Source organism: Topomyia yanbarensis, chromosome 3, assembly GCF_030247195.1.
Source record: "Topomyia yanbarensis strain Yona2022 chromosome 3, ASM3024719v1, whole genome shotgun sequence".
NCBI classification, from domain to species: Eukaryota; Metazoa; Arthropoda; class Insecta; order Diptera; family Culicidae; genus Topomyia; species Topomyia yanbarensis.
Genome location: NC_080672.1, coordinates 102,269,486 through 102,293,126, shown reverse-complemented (window position 1 = coordinate 102,293,126; position 23,641 = coordinate 102,269,486). Strand labels below are relative to the sequence as shown.

General features: G+C 38.3%; 1 protein-coding gene across 5 annotated transcripts in view; it reads left to right on the top strand.

Annotated features, from left to right (window-relative positions):
• LOC131693393 (uncharacterized) overlaps positions 1-23,641 on the top strand; it is a 214,566-nt gene that overhangs the window by 7,452 nt on the left and 183,473 nt on the right. For 2 of the 5 annotated variants that reach the window (XM_058981165.1, XM_058981168.1), the window contains exon 2: positions 715-1,431. The exons of 1 other annotated variant lie outside the window; for it this stretch is intronic. The gene's annotated coding sequence lies outside the window, so the exon portion shown is untranslated. Of the gene's footprint in view, positions 1-310; positions 330-714; positions 1,432-23,641 lie in introns of those variants that run through there. 2 more of the 5 variants (XM_058981167.1, XM_058981166.1) reach the window with 2 other exon arrangements.

Sequence of the window (23,641 nt, the reverse complement as noted above, 5' to 3'; positions counted from 1 at the left end):
AATTATTTCAGTTACACGTTACGAACGTACAAAATGAGATAATTGCTGCATTCATCAGGCATCCGTTTGTTAGCAACTGACTTCGTGTAATTTATTATAGTGAAAAAATCCCAGAAAACGTAGCGTATGTGTTAGTGTTGCAAGTTAATGTATGCATTTGTTTCGAAAATGATTCACACTATCCGTCACCGCAGTAACGGCACGTCGACATAATGTTGGAAAAAAAACATATTAAAATTTCGAAAGTTTAGACGTTCTAATCCTTGCTAGAAAAACGATTTCAAATAATATAATCGGTTCTCTGTCGTGAAATTCTGCTGACGTTTCGTGTAAGTCGTAGGGGAATTTAGCCTGTTCTCATCCTATTATACAGGATTTTATACTATGTTATTGATTGCTCGGTCTAAATTTTTTTGAATGGGTCTCAATATCCTCGTATCTATTTTATGAAGCAGTATAAGAATAAAATTGGCGTAAATATGTTTGATGCGTTGCGATCGTTGGAATTTAGTACCCCAATTTTTAAAACAACCATTCGATGAAATACGTCCAACGGAGATAGCATACATTGCTCTTACTTACAGTTGGGGTAAAAATACTTAGGCTATAGTAAAATTAGCAAATAGAATGAACATGGGCTCAATAACCCTACTTAATTTATCGTTCATCAGTTCGTTTCCATACTCATCGCAAATTCCACTTTTCATCCGATAGCTTCTTTTTCGTCTGTATCACAATCGCGCTCAATTGTTCGATCGGTTAATCCGGTCCGGTGTGCTGTAAACGAGTAAATATAATCCACAGAATCGGAGTTTAGAAGAGTTGGCTGGAAGTAACGAAGAAAGCCCACAAGTAACGAAAAAAAGCCTAGTGAGTGAGATCAGCGCAGTGATCAGAGCATCGCCGGCCAACGACGACGGTGCGAAGCGAGCCCCAAAGAAGAAACTAAATAGTGCCCGCTGAGTTGTGTAGATCGTCACTGTTCCGAAGCCACAGGGGAAGAGCTGTGCGGTGTGTGAGTGCTTCACGTCTCGGTGTATATATATATAAATATTTCGATATTATTGTTGAGCACAGCAAAACAAAAGGCTAAAGTTTGATCTCACCCCGTCAATCAGCGTGCCCGGCTCGATTGATTTCGTTGCGATTTTCGCGTTCCGCGCAGGCAAATTGTGCGTACGTTTTGATTGTGAGTGTGCGTTTTGTGCTCTCGAGTTCCCCCGTACCCGTACGGTGCCGACGCCCGAACCGACCCATACGCGGTGTACCGCAGTTGGCAACAAACCGTCGCGTCGGCTCTGGTAAATCCAGACTCCACGGAATCCGGGACCCGGTGCTGCCAAAGGAGTCAGTGAGTGAGGTTGCGATTTCGTGTACGAGTGGTGTTGTACGTACGGCAACTAGGCTGCAAGAGAGGCTGAAGAACAGAAGGTGAGTTGGAATTCGACAATGGGCATTCATGTGGATTTGTTTCTGTATCATTGAAAATGTATTCAGGTAGAACAGTTTAAAAAAGCAAATATTCCAATGGAAGTCTGTTTAACCCCTTGATGCTCGTGTTGTTTATAAGCAACAACACTTATAACAGGCAAACCGATAAACTCTTACTAGTTGTAATCCTAAAAAGTAGAACTTCTAGCTTTCATTTGACTGCTTATAATAATCAGTATTTAATGTAGAAACGAAATACTAACATTAAATCTGATTGGTTTCCTTTAGAGCAGTGCTGCTAGAAAAAAAATCATCTGATTGCGAAAAATCTTTTTTGTATAACTTTATTACTATGGATGAAAACTTACAAAACATGTCCTTTGGGACTGATTTATACAAACTTATTCGTGTAAATAATATATTTAAAAAATATGGGTTCAGAAGGTACGTTTCTTAAAGTTTCAAGATGAACCTGTTTTAATCCACCTATACACTGAAAATCCGACTGTACCTGGGTGACGTACTTAACATTATAGATGTCGTCAAGCGCATTCTTAAATTATATATACAGGGTGTTTGGTTCATGATTAAGAATCTCTCGAGGAGAAAAAATCGTTCTACACATACCATCAAATCTCAACCGTTACAGAGTTATTAAACTGTTTTGAGTACAAAACTTATTTATCTTAAAATAGCTCATATTTTAAATCTTTTAGTTCCATCGAAAAGGTGAGAAAATTTTCTATTGAATGGTGTTCTCATATTTTTCAGTTAATTAGTTTTAATTTCCTTTTAGTTGTAAAGTAGTTAAAAGTGAGTGTTTTTGATGAGATTTTTGTTAATTTTCTCAAAGTAATGAATTATGATTATAGCAATATCTACTATCCAAAAGTTGGGTTTGAGGACGATTCATAATTTGTTCTTCAGCGTAATATTCCTATCCCTTCTCGTTTCCTTGTAATTTCACTTCTAAACTTTTCCTGTAATCGACTTGAAAGTTCTTAAAAAACTATAATCTAAAAAATATGCTTAAGTGTGCTAAATGACTTTTTACTAGTAAAATAACTCAAAAATAGTGTTTTTGGAGAGTTTTATAATTATTCCAATTATTAATCAACTAAATTTATCGTCACTATTGTTCATTTGGTGCTTTTTAATATTCTTTACAATTTGTTATTTGACACTTTCATTTCGCTGCAATTTAATAGTAAACACAGACTTCATCACAAATGTAGTGGGTTCGAAATCGTTGTTTCTGCATATGAAACGAGGAGATAAAATGATTTTGCTTCGAAACTAAAAGAGATAATTGAATGGAGTCAAAGAAAGAATTGTAGAACTTGCTGAGATGCATTAATTCCATGATAATAATGGTGATGTTTATTATTTACTATTTTAAGAAAATAACGAAAATGCTAATAATAACACTAACTTTAAACTAATTAACTTTTTAAAGAATACTAAATTCACTTATCTGAACGGTATTAATACATTTTTCTCTGCAAAATTTTCCTGACTTTCGAATAAAAATAATAAAAGGTACAATAAGTGCCATACTTTTTCAATAAGAGCTAGTATTAGTGAATATGAGAAAAAATATCCAAGTTCAATAACCCAAACACATGAAAACAAGCCAAGATAAGTGTATCATGTCAAAAAACAAATTATGCAACTCTTCAAGATAACCAATCTGAATTATTAAAATGGTGATGGTAACTATTAATATTTTCGAGAAATGAACGAAAACACGATCAAAATTGTTAAATTTAAACAAAACTATTTTGAAAATGTTACTTAATCTCATTATCTGAAACATTTGAGGACATTTTTCAATGGGAAATTTTCTCACCTATCACCAATGGATCTAAAAGATTTAAAAGATTTCAAATGCAAAGTATATTTTTTGAGTCGGAGCTATTTTAAGACAACTAAATTTTTTACACAAAAAGTTCAATAACTTAGTAACTTTTGAGATTTGATGGTATGAGTATAACGATTTTTTTCTCCAAATATGACAGTCAATCATCCGTCGAGAGGTTCTTAACCATGTACCAAACAGAAAGAAGGTAACGTTGGGCACGCTTCATTAAGTGTATGCAAGTAGTATACATTAATAAATTTCAAAAGTAAAATAAGGGAGTATTCTAGATAGATAGATACGAAACTTCTAGCTATCTAGCTAATTTTTGAAATTAAACATTTCTGAAATTCCTGGATATCTGTGAATTCTAACTTTACTTGCTATTAGATTATTAGTTCATTGAACTTAAAAAACTTGGTTGACTCCAATATGACTAAATGACTACTTGTTATACCGGAATTTCTGATTCTAGGAGTGATGCTTATTTGATGGTGTAATGAATCGTTAGAGTTATGATTCGATGTCTTCATTCATTTAAATCTCTAAATTTATTGGTGTACTCTTGGACTCTAAAGCTTTATACAGGTTTCTGATTTCGGAGCATAATCTGCGCTATCTTAAATCCTTGAAAAAAATTATACAGAGTCTTTTTAAGGAGCGCTACAGCTTGTTTTTTTTTAAATAAAAATAAAACTTGGCATTATTAAAAAAAATGATTCATTGCAGTATTGTTTCAACATAATTTCGGACACTTGGTCACAAGGTCAAATTAGACAAAAATTAGATTCCTGACAAATTCTGGTCCTTAGAACAACTGCGCAAATTCATAGATTGACTTCCACTTAGACATGTGCGCCGTCGCTCCACTCCCAACCAGGAGAAAATAACTGGCCAATAACTATTTACTGGTATCATACCAATTATTATTGGTATTAATTGATTATTTAGATTCATTGAGGTATTAAGCGCGTATTGAAAAAATATTCGTCAATACCTGCTTAATACCTCAATGAGGTATAATACTTTATTTTAGTATTATTTATGTATTACAGTGATTTTTACAAATACCAAATCATTACTTATTGAATGCCTTCATACAGTGAATTTTGTTATTGGAAGGTTGAAAAGGTTTTGTTGTTATTCAGGTATTATAATAACTGGTTTCATTATCAACTAGTTATTCGTGGTACATACCTCAGTTATTCTTTCAGGTAGTTTACCTCTTATGCAAGGCTCCTCAATACCTTATTATGGTGTTCAAGTATTGGGTACAGTATAGCTGAATTTGGTATTCTGAAGTTATTTTCTTCTGCTCGGGCTACGCCGCCGCCGGTATTTTTAACATTTTTCCCGCGCTGATTAATCGCGAACTTGAGAATTCCCAATTTGTTTACTTTTACCTAAAAAATGCAAACTACTATGACATCAGTTTACTCACTTACCGTTTAATCGCTTTGGGTGTTTTTGTGTTGAAGACCACAGATGGAAAAAGGGAATGCCTGCATGTGTAGAGATGTTTGTTTTATTTATGAACATCAATCACTCTATGTCATTGTCAAACCTTTTTTCTGTTCGTGAACAAGTTTATCAACTTTATTCATAAACCAAATATTGACTCATAATTTTATCCTCAAATCTAAGAATATTGTTTATAGTCCGACCATACAACGTTAACCGATTCATGTTTTATCACATTTGGTTTTTAGTGATTGTGAATTAGATCACAGAATTTAAAGACTCTTGATTTTTTTCCTGAAAACTATTTCGAAAAACTTGGAATTTTATTCATGGATAAAATTCTTGTCTCGTGAACTGGTTATGATTCCGAGCATATCAAATAGGATTCACCATTTGTACGCTTGCAATAGGTCACAAATTAATAAAATTCGTTTCCACCTTCAAGATATAGTTACTGAAATTTGCGATTTTGTGCATGTGTTAATATTTGCATGTGAATAATTTCACGGAACTCAGTAAGTTATTCACTCAGTCAGATTTGCAATTTTCTGCATGATCTTAATACTTTTACCTAAACAATTTCACGAACTCGGAGTATTATTCATGGATTCGTGAACTGTACTTTGTGTTCACAAATTTAAAAGATATTCCTAACCATGTGCGATTTCGTACCACTCTGCATCCTGATCGTGAAATTTTTACATGGACTATTGATGCTGCTAGCAACCAGTCGTAGGCACCAGCATTTGATATAAGGAAACTCCATATTAATTTTTCAAAAGAGTGGAATAATGAGCGAAATAAGTTTGCTTACAAAAAATTCTTAGGCCTTTTGAAGAATTAGCTATGACCCGCAACTTAGTTATTCTTTTGACAAGGTTCAGTGTTATGTCCGGAATGAGCACCACAAATACATTACATAGTCACAATTCATGTTTTGTGAAATAGTTAACAACACTAAAAGATACTGCTGATCGGATACAGTTCCATGATTCAGTTCATATTGACAACACAACTTCGTGTAGAAAATGCGACAGTGAGCTCAGGATTAAAATATCACGATAACGTTCATAGAAATTATTTCCCTTCCAAAAGAAGCCGTAATCACAGATTTTTCAAAGCAAAAAATCTCAACGACATCGGATGGGATTGAACTCAGACTCACTGGGGTGAGAAGCGGCCATGGGTACACAACCAATGTAATCCTATTCAATATTCGAGTACAACGTCATGTATTTTTGTGCATGAACTAGTTTTGTGAAAAGAGGGTATGTTTCTGGTCGTATAAATAATTCGGCGTATGGTTAAGCCCCACCCAGAAATGAATTTCAGTATAAGTACAACCAGCCTTGTATTGTACTAGCAAGGCATTCTTTGTCGTGACTACGACTAACATTTCAATATAAGGGCCCCTTTTCAAAATTCCGGAAGAAATAGAAGGTAGTGTTTTTGAAAGCTAGAAACTTTCATTGCACTGAGCAGAATTTAACAATGTTAGCACTAATCAGTTAGAAAAAATGTTCACGAATCTTGATACATAAGGAAACATTTCTTTTCGAAAATCTGTGTCGTGATTGACTAGTATTATTCGATCCGCGCAGCTTAGATTTCACTTCCAAGTCAGCACCGCCTTTTGTGAAGTTTTAACTATGCAACGACTATAAGACATGGCTTGTTTGAATTTTTTGTCATTCATTTACCCGTTCTCTGATAGCAGCGATAGCAAGCAGCAGAGCAGGAGCATCATGGATACCGGCCAGAAATCACCTATCTCATGCAAAACTCCGGGGCAGTGGATTGTACTGATGTTACCTTTTTTGTTTTGGATGGGGGTCGACTGTAATAACTATAAGGTTATGTGTTTCGGCTATGCAGTCTGCGGTTTACAAAACACTATATTGTCTTTATCCGACGTTTCGGTCCGTTTGGAACCCTTTTCAAAGATTCTAGAAAGGCAGTTTATTATGCTGTTGTTACATTGTTTTTTAATGTTTTTTACCGATAATGTGTGTTCTGTGGTCCGATGTCTTGTTTTGCACCAAGCAATTGTCATTTGTCTATCCAACTGTTGAAATCAAAACTACCCGTTTAGAAAATCATTTTTCACAGAACACTTCTTTCTGTGTACTTACATTTCGCCGTTTCGATCGTGTCCACATCGATTTTCAGATCGAAACGCTTATTATTCTACCTCGGAATTCGGGCTGAACAGATTTCAACCAGCTGACAGAGTACATACAATATGACAGGTTACAAAGGGCTCGATATGCGCCCTGCCGACACACACTGGCGCGCCTCCGCCGATAGGTACCAGCAGCCTGTCAAAAATGTCGCTTACGCCGACGCCGATCGAAAATACATCGGCGCACAAATCTACCACCCATAATCGGCAGTAACGCCAATGTATATCACCCAATTTGAGAGGCAATGTATGGATGGAATACTGAGCAACACAAATCTGTATGTACTTATCAAAGGTTAAAATATTCGCTCATTCTCACGACAAGCAGTTTATCGCACAGCTTTTTTGTCCTTAGTAGGCACGGACGCAGCTTTTCACCTTTCAAGGAATTGCGAGAATTTGCTGACAATGCAGTAGGGAAGCGTGATAATTTGCCAGCTTTGAACTCCGTGATAAATTAAGATCATGAAAAACCACTAATATATTACATTATAGCATTTATTTCCTCACATTTATGCAGTATTTTCATTCTAAGGATCTGTATCTACTCATTTTTGTGAATTTTTGCGAAACCATTAGTTATTCGGCAGTTTTACACTAGGCGCGAAAATATCATCTCATATTATACCGCGAAATAATGAGATCCAATGCTGTCTTGTCGAGAAAAGTTGGAGAGCAAACAATGTTACATCGTATGTTTGCTTTTTTTATTGCTGGTCGAAGTAGGTGAAATATCGCCTTATTCTGTTCATGAATGCGAAAATTTTAAACTCTGGTACTTATTGTAGGGAATCGTCCAACATTTATACGCTCTGGCAGGAAAGAGGTGTTAAATATAACTCTCTGCTCCGATAGTATTACGTATGAGTTGGCAAACTGGCTCATACCCAACGAGATCGAACCGTCGTTTTCTGATAATAAATACATCATCTTTGTTCATTTAAACTTTTCGCTAGATGTCGCTGGGACGTCTACGATGCGGGCTAGGCGACTAGGTTTCAAGACTATTTTCAAACGATTGAATATCCAAGTGCTTGGATGAGGTTGTAAGCCTATGCACGAATGTCTTAACTCTAAACGAGGCCAGCAGATTAAATAATTTACTTTTGGAATCAAAAGACTCATGTCGTCAGTGCAGCTAATCTGGAAATCAAAACAATCCACATGCCCACAATCTACATACATTTTATTGCTGAGTTCTCCCTTCCTCCTTCATGTACACACAAGTTTTTTTACGCGGTATTTTTTGCGTGGTTTTTACGCGGATTTTGAAATTTACGCGGTTTTCATTTACGCGGATTTTGAAATTTACGCGGTTTTCAATTACGCGGTTTTTGAAATTTACGCGGTTTTCATTTACGCGCATTTTTGAATTTACGCGGTATCCATTAACGAGGTTCCCATTAACGCGGATTCTTAAATCTACGCGGTTTTCATTTGCGCGGATTTTGAAATTTACGCGGTTTTCATTTACGCGGATTTTGAAATTTACGCGGTTTTCATTTACGCGGCCTGTATCCCCCGCGTAAAAAAACCTTAGTGTACTGCTAAAACTTACTCCACCTTTCTTTTAGCATTTTCTCGCAGAATTATGACAACCGAATTGATTAAATATGCGCTTCAAAGTTTTGCTCTGTATAAGTCTCCGGAAAAATAGAACCGTTCCAGTTCAAGTATATTTTGAAATAACTCGTACTTGTAACCTTGCAACAGGATATATTCCATTAACGTGGCGGGAAATAATTGTAAAATTAATTCCCAAAGACGGCTACGTTACCTATGAGGAGACAAAGAGTTTTAGATTCATCAGTCTTACCTCCTTCCTTCTTAAATCAGTGGAAGAGTTTAAATGATCACTACATTCAGGCGCTTGAACGAGAAACCGTTTCATGCATATCAGCGGGGAAGTCTGCTACCATTCTGTTTCACAATGTTGTCCACAGCATTAAATAAACTTTTTCGCGCAAAAGCAATCAAGTTTGGATGTTTTGACTTTCTCAATAGAAAGGTATTGCAATTGCTCTGAAAACCGACTTTTTAACGGAGGCCCGGAGGGCCGAGTGACATATACCATTCGATTCAGTTCGTCGAGTTCGGCAAATGTCTGTGTGTGTGTGTGTGTGTATGTATGTGTGTGTGTATGTATGTGTGTGTGTATGTGCGTCTGTGTGTGTGTACGCGAACACAATCTCACTCACTTTTCTCAGAGATGGATGAACCGATTTTTACAAACTTAGTCCCAAATGAAAGGTGCAACGTTCCCATAGGCTGCTATTGAATTTCTAATGGATCCGACTTCCGGTTCCGGAATTACAGGGTGATGAGTACGATCACGCAGAAAACGTCGATTTTAAGAAATTCTGCAATGAATGTATAATGGTGAAAATTTTTCCAAAATGTGACCACAACTGCTTCGATTTGTAGTACTAGGTCATTAACAGCCATTCAAAGTCTCTTTGGTCACATTGGCCACCATCATCGGTTCCGGAAGCCCCGGCGGAAGTATCCAAATTCAGAGTAACAGTCACATCGGTTTCTCGGAGATGGCTAGACCGATTCGACTAAACTTGACCTCAAATGAAAGGTATTGCGTCCCCGTAAATGGCTATTAAATTTTATCCCCAACCGACTTCCGGTTCCGGAGTTACGGGTTGTGGCGTGCGATCACATAGCAAATTGTGATTCAAACCGATACCCCGATGGAAGCAAAAAAGGTAAAAATTTCGCTAAAATGTCTCTCAAATAACTTAACTTTGCAGTTCTAGGTCACCGACGGCCAAACAAACTTTCGTTGACTACATTGACCACCATAGACGGTTCCGGAAGTGCCCGGGAAAAGCGGCCATCTTTCATAACTAGTAAACTCATATCAGTTTCTCGGAAATGGTTGGGCCGATTTTCACAAACTTAGTCCCAAATGATAGCTATATTATCCCCACAGATGTCTGTAACATTTCGCACGGACCGCTTGTATGGTTCCGGAAATATAGACTGAACGGTCCGGTCACACATGAAATTCCCATATAAGCCGGAACTCAAAATTTTTTTCAAAGGGGGGACCCCATGAAATTTCAGAAATCGAATTCGTATTTTTGATGCCAAACAAATGGCCAAACATCTTTAAAATGCATGAAACGTCGAGATTTTATGTTATCTCGAAAATTTTTTTTTATGAAAATCGACTTTTTGGGACTGCCGATTTCGCACCTTTTTGCCTTTCTCAATAGAAAGGTATTGCAATTGCTCTGAAAACCGACTTTTTAACGGAGGCCCGGAGGGCCGAGTGACATATACCATTCGATTCAGTTCGTCGAGTTCGGCAAATGTCTGTGTGTGTGTATGTATGTGTGTGTATGTATGTGTGTGTATGTGCGTCTGTGTGTGTGTACGCGAACACAATCTCACTCACTTTTCTCAGAGATGGATGAACCGATTTTTACAAACTTAGTCCCAAATGAAAGGTGCAACGTTCCCATAGGCTGCTATTGAATTTCTAATGGATCCGACTTCCGGTTCCGGAATTACAGGGTGATGAGTACGATCACGCAGAAAACGTCGATTTTAAGAAATTCTGCAATGAATGTATAATGGTGAAAATTTTTCCAAAATGTGACCACAACTGCTTCGATTTGTAGTACTAGGTCATTAACAGCCATTCAAAGTCTCTTTGGTCACATTGGCCACCATCATCGGTTCCGGAAGCCCCGGCGGAAGTATCCAAATTCAGAGTAACAGTCACATCGGTTTCTCGGAGGTGGCTAGACCGAATCAACCAAACTTAGTCTCAAATGAAAGATGTTGCGTCCCCGTAAATGGCTTTTAAATTTTATCCCCAACCGACTTCCGGTTCCGGAGTTACGGGTTGTGGCGTGCGATCACATAGCAAATTGTGATTCAAACCGATACCCCGATGGAAGCAAAAAAGGTAAAAATTTCGCTAAAATGTCTCTCAAATAACTTAACTTTGCAGTTCTAGGTCACCGACGGCCAAACAAACTTTCGTTGACTACATTGACCACCATAGACGGTTCCGGAAGTGCCCGGGAAAAGCGGCCATCTTTCATAACTAGTAAACTCATATCAGTTTCTCGGAAATGGTTGGGCCGATTTTCACAAACTTAGTCCCAAATGATAGCTATATTATCCCCACAGATGTCTGTAAAATTTCGCACGGATCGCTTGTATGGTTCCGGAAATATAGACTGAACGGTCCGGTCACACATGAAATTCCCATATAAGCCGGAACTCAAATTTTTTTTCAAAGGGGGGACCCCATGAAATTTCAGAAATCGAATTCGTATTTTTGATGCCAAACATCTTTAAAATGCATGAAACGTCGAGATTTTATGTTATCTCGAAATTTTTTTTTTTATAAAAATCGACTTTTTGGGACTGCCGATTTCGCACCTTTTTGCCTTTCTCATATAAAGAATCGAGAAAGACTATGCAATCACTGTAAAAATCGACTTTTTAACGGAGGCCCGGACGGCCGAGTGTCATACACCATTCGACTCAGTTCGTCGAGATCGGCAAATGTCTGTGTGTGTATGTATGTGTGTGTGTGTATGTGTGTGTGTATGTGTGTGTGTGTCATTTAAACTCACACAATTTTCTCAGAGATGGCTGAACCGATTTTCGCAAACTTAGTTTCATATGAAAGGTATAACGCTCCCATAAGCAGCTATTGAATTTTTAGTTGATCCGACTTCCGGTTCCGGAGTTACGGGTTGAAGAGTGCGGTCACCCAGCAAATTCCCATACAAACTGGTACCACCATGATGTTCAAATGATGTAAAACATATTAAAATTGATGTAACATTACTCTGGATCACTAATGATCAATCAAAGCAGCTTTGACCACATTGGCCACCTATGACAGTTCATGACGCCCCCGGGGAACCCGCCAAGTTCCTAAGCTAATATCACACCCATTCCCCAATGAATTCTCTACCGATTTTTACAAACTTGATTTCAAATGAAAGATACAGTAATACCATTGACTGCTGCTGAATTTCATTCTGTTCTGACTCTTGCTTCCGGAGTTACAGGGGTGTTAGTAAGGATACACTGGAATTTCCCATATAAATCGGTACAATCGTAATACCTCAGAGGCTAAAAACTATTGAAATGGTCACCAAATTACTTCTAATCGCAGATCTAGATCACTGATTGTCAATCAAACATTCTTTGAATATATTGTCCACTATCGACGATTCCGGAAGTCCGGAATTCCGGGCATATTCCACAAATAAAGTCACATTGGTTCTTCGGTGATGACTGAACCGATTTTCTCAAACCAAGTCTCAAATGGAAGGCAAAATATGCAGCTGAGTATTGCATCAGAGCCCCTCCGCCCCCCCCCCCCTCCGCCTTGCCCTTACATCTCCCTCCTTCATCACTACCGTCCCCTTGGACCACCCTCAAGCCCGCATTTCCTTCATCCACCCCGTATACCAAAATAAGATGAAGGATTTCTGACGCATCCTCCACTCCCACTCTACTAACCCCCCATTCCCTCCACTTTTAAACCCATTCCACCAACATTTCAAAATATAATCACATGAAGATAACATTGAACTCATGCTGATTAAGCTAATTAAATACTATTCTTTTGCCTTTCTCATATAGAAAGGTTACGCAATTGCTCCAAAAACCGACTTTCTAACCGAGGCCCGGAGGGCCGAGTCTCATATAACATTCGACTCAGTTCGCCGAGATCGCAAAATATCTGTGTGTATGTATGTGTGTATGTATGTATGTATGTATGTATGTATGTATGTATGTATGTGTGTGTATGTGTGTGTGTATGTGACCAAAAATGTCACTCATTTTTCTCAGAGATGGCTGAACCGATTTTGACAAACTTAGTCTCAAATGAAAGGTGCAACGTTCCCATAGGCTGCTATTGAATTTCTAATGGATCCGACTTCCGGTTCCGGAATTACAGGGTGATAAGTACGAACACGCAGAAAATGTCGATTTTAATAAATTCTGCAATGAATGTATAAAGGTGAAAATTTTTCCAAAATGTGACCACAACTGCTTCGATTTGTAGTACTAGGTCATTAACAGCCATTCAAAGTCTCTTTGGTCACATTGGCCACCATCATCGGTTCCGGAAGCCCCGGCGGAAGTATCTAAATTCAGAATAACATTCACATCGGTTTCTCGGAGATGGCTAGACCGATTCGGCTAAACTTGGTCTCAAATGAAAGGTATTGCGTCCTCGTAAATGGCTATTTAATTTCATCCCGATCCGACTTCCGGTTCCGGAGTTACAGGCCTGGGCGTGCGATCACAGAGCGAATTGTGATTCAAACCGATACTCCGATGAAAGCAAAAAAGGTAAAAATTTCGCTAAAATGTCTCTCAAACAACTTAAATTTGCTGTTCTCGGTCACCGACGGCCAACCAAACTTTCGTTGACTACATTGACCACCATAGATGGTTCCGGAAGTGCCTGGGAAAAGCGGTCACCTTTCAAAATTTACGAACTCACATCAGTTTCCCGGAAATGGTTTGGCCGATTTTCACAAACTTAGTCCCAAATGATAGCTATAATATCCCCACAGATGTCTATAAAATTTCGTACGGATCGCTTATATGGGTCCGGAAATATAGACTAAATCGTCCGGTCACATATGAAATTCCCATATAAGCCGGAACTCAATTTTTTTTTCAGAGGGGGGACCCCATGAAATTTCAGAAATCGAATTCGTATTTTTGATGCCAAACATCTTAAAAATGCATGAAACGTCGAGATTTTATGTTATCTCGAAATTTTTTTTTTATAAAGATCGACTTTTTGGGACTTTGCCGATTTCGCACCTTTTTTTTCAGTTCAATATTACCATGGCTGTTTTTTCTTTTTCAAAATTTTAGAACTCGAATAATGATTTATTTTCCTGTATATAGTTGTCATGTGATGTATAATAATAAAATGTAATATATGCATTTAAAAGTTTTTAATGAATATAAACAACGCACACATTCTCGTGATTCATGATTGAGAAAGGCACAATTGCACCGCTAGGTGGATTAAAATAGGTTTTTCTTGACGTTGTTGGTGCTTTTGGGGGTAGTAGGAGATCATGTAGTCCCGCTATATATTACAAACCGTATACACGCAATGCTTTGCAACCGACATCTGTACTCACCGTTAAGAAAAGTTGAGATTAGGAAACTGATGTGGATGTACTGAAGGTGGTGTGCTGTCACCACTTTTAGGAAACCTTGTCGTCGATGGCTTCAGGAAACCTTATGAGCATCGATTTTTGACATGTGGCTTCGCCGATGATTATCATATAGTGATCACAGGTTTTGCCTTAGCACACTTTGTGATTTGATACAGCAAAGCTTACGTCTGGTTGAGCAATGGTGTCGTTATGTTGGATTATCAATTAATTCACCCAAAACATGAACGGTGCTTTTCACACATCAACGGATTTTTTTACTCTGAAATTGCTGTCGCAGATCAAGTTAAGTTCGTCGGAGATGATTTTTCGCTAAATTGGTCTGCTCCGTTAACTAATGTCTATGAGAACTCTTTTTTGGGATTTTTTCAGATGCAATCAAAAGAGCGGCAATGCAATGTATTAATCCTCTTAAGGTGTCTTCGGTTTAATTCCACTATAACAATTAGAGCAGGTTTTTGCGTTCGACTCTCGTCTCTTCAGAAGCATAGCACTTGACCAATGCACTGGGTTGACGCTAGTCTCAAATTGGAAACGCTACTTGTGAACACACTATACTACTTCTAACTTGCGATGTCCCGTAAGTAATATGAGCACTGAAGAAGTCTGATATGAACACTGAATTAGACTCTACGTCATAGTTGAAATACTAGTATCTGTTGTTTGATAGTGAAAAGCAACAACTTTTTATTATTATTATTATAGTGGAAATAAACGGAAGACATATATCGTAAGAGAATTAATTGTGACATCCACTAAGTCGCTCAAAATGTTTCGATTTTTGTGAAAAATTGTTATAGCTTTTTTAGTTAGCGGTAAGGATGCTATTCCAATGACCAGATACTCAAATCGTTGCCTATCGCTGCCATGAAGTGGTGCAAATGATTTTTTTTTGCTCAAAAATGTAGCTAATGTTTTAAACTAACTATTAGGATCTTTGACCTATAAATTCTTTCTCATTAACCTATCCCTGAAGGCGATTTGCTTAGGTAGGTTCTAACAGCGCCGGGTTCCTCTACGCAATTTTTTTTCTAATTAAATTTTATCTAAACGAAACCGATTCTGGGACATTTCTGATTAAAAGCGTACCGATTTTAAATTGACTGGGTATTATATTACCGAAACTGCTTTTCCAATCAGATATGCGTGCTGCCAGGTAATAATCATAGATCTACAAGTTGACTTGACATATTGTAAACCAACTCGATAGGTTCCATCTACCTAGAAGAAAAAAACGCTGCGGTGGATTTTTTAAAAGAAGTGGAATTTGAAAATTTTGCACATCATATATGGAACATTCTTAATATTGTCGTTAAAGAACACCGCGGAGGGTAGGTATACCTGTTTCTTTTTCCTGCTCGTTGACGTATCAATAGCAAAAGCTTGAGTATGGCTTTAGCTTCGTTAGAAGGTTAAGAAACAACAGTTCGAACGATCGGTGTTCGCTGTTTGCTCATTGTGTGCAACGGGTGGGGATCAGCTTTTCGATTATCTATCTTTGGAACATGACGGAATAAATTTCATCTATTTTCCATATGAATATAATATTATCATTCCTTGTATGTAGTTCAGACACAAATTTTGTGTCACATCAAAAGTACTCTCAACAAATAAGGCATAACGCTCAAGTTCACACAATTGATTACTCGTATGTACATAGGTACCTACGCATGCCTAACCAATGCTTACTTGTTTCATCGTTTACTTTGAACCAAGGATGGTATGCCATGCCGTAGTACTGCCAATGCTACCATGCACATGCCGACTCGGCTCGCAACGTTTGCTCATTTATCGTGTGAAATCATGTAGAAACAATTATCTCTACTTTAATTCAAATGTTTCTTTCCGGTTCCTACGTCGGATCTCGTTGTTTACCTCGTTCCCGTCTACTCTGTCGTGCCGAAAAATTTGAACCCAACCTAAATCGTTCCCATCAGCTGCAGTAGCACAGTAACCAAGTGCAAGCGCGAACCATTAACATGCTGGCAGACATGCAATATGCATATGAGTGCATTCGACTCCATTTCATTATTACGGGTTTCATTGCCGAAAATGATCGTTTTGATGATATTAATAACAAAAGTGGTCGGAGCCGCAGCAGGAACAGCAGCAACAGAGACACATCCAAAGTAGTCTCGGCAAACTAACACGTACGCATCACGTCTTCCTCTGCTGGTTCCATGGAACGAAAAATCTTCTTGTCGGGGTTTCGTATCCTCTTGTTTCATTTTTTGACAGGAATTCTCCTTTACATACCTATACCTATATAAATGCGAGACCTGTTGTGAGAGAGAAAGCGAAATGAAGAAGGATGAATGAAATTGAAGTTGATGCAGACACGTACTGCATTACATCCATATCTATCTGTTCTCTGGGGAGATTTTTCGAAACATTGCCTTGCTGCCAGGTCATTATTGCGGACGGGGTGGGAAAGTGCAGGCAAAGGCATCATTTTACGCGACGACTATCGGCGTGGAAAGAGGATATCACTATGCTGGTGCTCTGTTGCGATGCGGCCACTGTATGCATTCGCGAATTTTGATAAAAAAAACCAAAATTGATTATGATTGAGATGTGGATGGAGTTTGAAGGATGTAAGGTTCCCCAATTCTTGAGTAACAGCTTAACCCATAAAAAGATTTATATCATAAATTGCGCACATCTGGCCAGTTTCGTTTTATACGATTTATTATAAATGGTAACTATAACATTTTACGATTTTGCTCCAATGTTCGAAATTATTTAAGAGTCACTACCAGCACGACTGTTGATGTGAGAAGATCTTTCAAGATATGTCCAGTGCATCCAACACGCTAACGCGCTGAGCTACGCTTCAAAAGGATATAGTATGCCAGAAAGTAAAATATTCCCGTACAGTTCAAATATTTTCTTTCTCCTTCTACTTTGTCATGGCTGTCAATGCTAGTTGCCGTCACTTCATCTGATGAAGATTGGGTTATTAGTCAGGCGGCTGACTTTCGCAAGTATATATGATACATTGTATCACCCCCTCCCCCACTCCTCTCTACCGAGCTTCGTTACATACAAAGTTTCACTCGTCATCATCACAAACTTTCGCAAACATTACCGAACAGCGAACGGCAGAATGAAACTTGAGAATGTTTTTCCTTCCACGACCCAATGATACTTATGCTAACAGGCAGTGCGCTGTCTCAGCCAGGGAAGATACCTGGAACGGACAGCTTTTCAGCATACGAGAATCGTTAGTACATAATGGCCAAAAAATTGCTATCGTTAAATTTTTCGAGAATTCTATACAAGTACGCGAGTCCGAAATGAGGTATACTATTAGGAAAAGTTTTGTTTCTGAGTTTTACATAATTCAGTTATACAGGGTGGTTGTAATAGTGGGGTAGATAGGCTAATGGTTGGTGGTAAGGGTAATTTCGCTGCAAAAAGATGTAAAATGTATCTTAAATTATCCATTTTTAGGTTATTGCAAAACCAACGCTTATTTCAATAGTTCATTTTCAGTCATTTAACCGAAAAATTAGAATTTCGAGCTAGCCATCGTAATTTCTACTCATATGAATAACAGAGTTCAACATCACATTTCATTCTGAAAAAAGAAAGAAATTTCCACTTTTCTAGAAATAATCAAGTTAGACTACATGGTAGGATTTATTGAACTTTTTATTTATTTATTTATTAACAGATTAAGGCCGAAGTGGCCTGTGCCGTATACAAAAGATTCCTCCATTCCACTCGGTCCATGGCCGCGCGTCGCCAGCCACGCAGTCTGCGAAGGGTCCGCAAATCGTCTTCTACCTGGTCGATCCATCGTGCTCTTCTTGTACCGGTCGGATTGCAATTGAGAACCGTTTCCACCGGGCTATTGTCCGACATTCTGGCTACGTGCCCGGCCCACCGTAGTCGTCCGATTTTCGCGGTATGACAGATGGGCGGCTCCCCCAACAGCTGATGCAACTCATGGTTCATTCGCCGTCTCCATGTGCCGTCTTCCATCTGCACTCCACCGTAGATGGTACGCAGCACTTTCCGTTCGAAGACACCAAGTGCGCGTTGGTCCTCCACGAGCATGGTCCAGGTCTCGTGCCCGTAGAGAACTACCGTTCTAATCAGCGTCTTGTAGATGGTCAACTTCGTACGACGGCGAACTCTGTTCGACCGAAGTGTCTTGCGGAGGCCAAAGTAAGCACGATTTCCTGCCACGATGCGTCTACGAATCTCTCTGCTGGTATCCTTGTCGGCGGTCACCAGTGAGCCCAAGTACACGAACTCTTCAACCACCTCGATTTCGTCGCCACCGATGCAAACTCGAAGCGGGCGGTTCTCATTCTCTTCTCGTGAACCTCTTCCTTTCATGTACTTTGTCTTCGACGTGTTGATGGCAAGTCCGACGCGCTTGGCTTCTCTTTTCAGTCTGATGTAGGCTTCCTCCATCTTCTCAAAGTTTCGTGCAATAATATCAACGTCATCGGCGAAGCCAAGTAGCTGAACGGACTTTGTGAAAATCGTACCACTCGTGTCGATCCCTGCTCTTCTTATTACACCTTCCAGCGCGATGTTGAATAACAGACACGAGAGACCATCACCTTGCCGTAACCCTCTGCGTGATTCGAAGGGACTCGAGAGCGTCCCTGAGACACGTACTACGCACATCACCCGATCCATCGTCGCCTTCACTAATCGCGTCAGTTTGTCCGGGAATCCGTACTCGTGCATAATCTGCCATAGCTGATCTCGATCGATAGTGTCGTATGCGGCTTTGAAGTCGATGAACAAATGATGTGTGGGCACATTGTACTCGCGGCATTTCTGCAGTACTTGGATTTATTGAACGCTTCTGCTATAATTTTGGAGACCCTTATACAATCCTTACGTCAGACCAATTTTGCAATATTGCAGCATTTTGCAATAAACTTCGCGATTAAACTGATATAATAATCAAAATTAATTCCATCTATTTGATGAAACAAAAAATATAAGACTAGATAAGCGAATGTGTTCCTTAAAACGCACCAACCAAAATAAGTGTATATTAAATTTTCAACCCCAAATTGTTGGATTCGCTTATGGGTGAAACCATAGCATGGAAAACATGGACACTATCGCTCTTGCCCCGTTAAATGAATAAGTGCTATAAATGTTATCCAGAGGCATTCCTACGAATGGTTAGTTATGAAAAGCTTTTCATTACATGAGCTTGATTGCACTTTACTTCCCACACTCCATGGAGCCATAGAAGTCGCTCGTAAATGGCGTCCCTACCGCTCTAGACGCAATTGGTTCGAAGCCTTCTCATAACTAGCAGTAGTGATGCTCAATGTGTGGTATTTTTCCTGCACCTAGAATTTTATCCAAGGTTTGTCGAATCTTCCTTATCATCGGCATTTATCTTTATTTCTTGGTTAATTGAATGAATCTGATTTGGGAGTCACTTTACCGCAATTATTATTTATTTATTTATGACAATTTTTTATTTGTACCTATTAGCGCTCTACATGAAATTTTTGAATGAGGAAATGTCCATTGGAGGTTTGTATTGTATTTAGAAGATCCCTCAAATACGCGCAAAAATCCATGATATTTTAACATATACAATTTTTACAACATTGCGAGGGCACATTATATTAAAATTGACTAAATCGGATTATTCATCGTATACGCTAAGTTAGTCGGTTCTGGTCCACTTAAACTTGACGCATTTTTTCATCGTGCATTACAACAACCAGCACGCAAGATTTCTTGAGGCTTCGCCTAATATTGTCCCAGCATTTTTCAATCGTTAGCAATTCTGGCGTGTTGTTTGATTTATGTCTTTGAATACGACTTATTTTTTCGAAGTGACAGGAAGCTAGGTCTGGCTAATCACATCACGGAATCTGTGTTTCTTCAGAAAAGACAACAAGCGTTTTTGCAAACATTCCGTAATATAAATCTTTTGATTAACAGTGCCAGTTGTCACGAAATCTGCTCTTTTCAGTGCTCATGTGCAAATCGCCTTTCAAACCAAGTGTTTTTTTTCGGAAAATTTAACAACTTTCTACTTAAACTCACTTTGAATGTTTTCCAGTAGCTCCTGACTTGATAATTGCTTGGAAGCCACCTTAACTCTTAAATGGTCAATATTGTTTTAAAACAACATTGCGAAAACTATCTCAAAATTGATCGTGGTTTCCTGGCAGTCGTCAACTACTCCCTGAACATTTTAATCTCGTTTGTCATAGTTGATTGGGCAGTTTTCAGTGATTTTGCCGCGTGCAAATATTATGGGTTTTCTATTGTACGTGCAAAATTTTAATACGCTGTTTCTCTTGCTTCAACGCCAATTTGGTAACTGAATAGAAGATTGGAAAAAACAAAAGAAAGGCAACTTTCCCCACTCAAACACCTATAAAATGCAATACACGATTAAGGAAATATTCCAAATTTAAGTTGACAAATTTCTGGTCGTTCCACTCTTTAGCTCTTCCAAATTGAGTTTTTTCTGTGTGTGAAAGACGTTACAGAGCGTTTTATATGCGCTGAGAGTCAACCAATTTAGAGTACTGAATCTAGTAGCCGTTGCAGTTCAATGCAGTCCAAGTGAGGTCGTGCAATGAGAAATAGTTTAAGGTCATCTGCACAAATTAGTTTGCATCCTGGAGAAAGAACACAACAAAAGGTCATTGAAGAACAGGTAGAATAGCAAGGGTCAAAAATTGCATCTTGGAACACACTCGATAAATGTATGAAATTATATGATTCGTTATTTCATAGTTTGACAGCTAGGGTTCTGTCAAGCAGTGAAGTTGAGTGTACCAACAGGGTGTCTAGTTAGACGACGTATTTATTTATTTATTTTCTCATTTTTCATCAAATCCGTGTTGGTCTACATGAAATTTAAGGTTGTTGTTGTATGGGAAACGCCTATTTCAAGGTTCACTTCAAAAGCAGACCTCGAATGCGCCTAAAAACCATCATCTTTTCATAAGTTTATTTCACCTGATTACAATGATCTCACATTACAAATTAACAAAATTATCTACATAGTATACAGCATTACAATAACATTACAGAAATATTTTAACTTAATCTTATAAACTAATTTAATCTCCTAAGTCTATTCTTGAAAACATCACTGGAAACATAAAAATCAAAATGGTCATACACACTATTGAAAGCATTACACATCGACCTTATGGGTTCGTTCTGACCGTACTCGGTGCGCTGAAAGTCGAGTCTTCAAAAATTGAATGTATCGCGCCTTTTTGCCAGAGTTTCCATATCGAGCAGACGACAGCGATCGACGTATTGTGGTAGCTCTGTTGGGTTACGCCACGCCAAAGTTCTAAAAGCAAAGCATAGGAATCTTGCTTGTACTTCTTCAATTCTGTTAGCCCGAACGTTGTTATAAGGCCAGCAAATGGCTGCTGAAGCTTTCAGGACAGACCGAACAAGTGAAAAATACAGTGCCCGCAGACAATATCGATCAGTAAACTCGTTGGCGATTCGTATTAAGATACCAAGATTTCTATTTGCCTGTGCTATAACATGATAGTAGTGGTTTTTGAATGTCAGTTGCGAGTCCAGGAGTACACCAAGGTCTCCGATAACTGACACTCTCTCTAGCGATTGTACGGCGATGTTGTAGCTCCAGAGAATTGGATTTTTCTGCGTGTGAGAGATATTATAGAGCACTTGGACACACTGAGGGCCAACAAGTTACAGAAAGCATCTAGATGTCGCTGAGGTTCGATACAGTCCGACCATTGACCGCACAATGAGAAAGAGTTTGAGATCATCAGCGTATATAAGTTTGCACCCTGGGGGTATAACATAGCAAACCTCGTTAAAGAATAATGAAAAATTGCTCCCTTGAGGTACAGCCGACAAGTTGATGAAGTTATATGGCACGTTACTCTAATTTCACAGACGGAGAACGATGTACGAGATATTATTTAATCCTGTAAAATTTGACGGAACGCCTAGCCGCTCGATCTTCGCCACACGCCCTTCAGCATTTTACATCCAACGATCGTTCATTACTGAAAACTGTGCGCGCTTATCGTAAAAAAATATGGCACGCATTCGGCGCCTACAAACAATACAATTAGAGCTTCCATCCCGGGAATTTATTTCCCGGAAATCCCGGGACTTTTGGAATTCCCGATTCCCGGGAAATTGTGTTTTCTCATTCCCGGGAATCGGGAATCCCGGGAAAAAAGATTTTTAAATTATTTCAATAGACTTATATCCTACATATGAAATTCTGTAGGAAATATCTTTACAGGCAAACATTTGGAGTGAGTAGAGAATGCAGATTGTGTTTTTCCAACTGATTTGCAGACCAATGGACTATATATCTTTAGGCTCACTGATATGTTTTCGTGATTTTTTTAGGTATATAGTCCACGCCATACTCAAACCACTGCTAAAGAATGTTGATTTTTTTCTTCAAAAATGGATTAATTTGCCGGCCGTTGTACCGAACCATTTCCTTACAGTAGCGTTAGTGATGCGCACGATGAGCCGATTGATCAGATTTTTTAACAGTTCTTTTTACAGTTTATTTTAATAGTTAGATCTTGAATGAAAGGACTTCACGGTGTTCCTAAAACCGTTATTAACTAAAAAAAATGACCATAAATTTGGCATACGGCATTCGAAAGATATAGTATCCAAGCATCTTCTCAGTGAATTTCAAAATGATCCATCGAGGGATTCGAGAGATATGGCGATTTGAAGTTTTATGATACGTTTCATAAGGCTACCAGCAAACACCCACGGGTTTGGTCCAATCTCTATAAACAAAAAAATATTTGTCTACTTATTTAGTACATGGCATTCAAAAGATATAGTAATCAAGTATATCCCTTGCAAGTTTGAAAATATTTCATTGACGGAATCGAAAGTTATAACGGTTTGGATGTGGTATACGGTCATAAATGGGTTTTCTACCAGACTTCAAGCGTGAATCCATGTTTGTCCATTGACTATTTAGATCGTTTATAGTGTCGCGATTTTTAAAGGAAACCCTTACCATTTTATTACATACATATAATGTACAAATGGTTTTATTAATATGGTGCACTGAAAAAATATGAAAATTGGGTTGTCTACCAAACCTTAAATATAATGTGTAATTTAAAAAAAATAGATGAAAGTTGGAATGTTTACTTCAAAAGGCCATATCTCAATGGTATGTTGACTGACTCTAATTATTTTTTCATTATTGAACAGGTAGACGTTTCATCGTTAATTTTCATCAAGAAGAATATAAAATAGAGTTGTCTACATAAATAAATAGACAATATAATTGGTCTCAATTATATGTATTATAAATATTTAGTGATAATTTTTGTATTAAAAATAGCGGCCTATCAATTTTTATATACTAGTTGATTGCAATTGCTGTTTACTACAAATTATGGATAAATGAAATGTTAAAACTAACACAGTCGTGATCCACTGGTCGCTCAATTTTTAACAGGAGCCGCTTTTTAGTTGGACCTCCGCTAGTTGGTCCATTGTCGACATCTGAATGTCAAA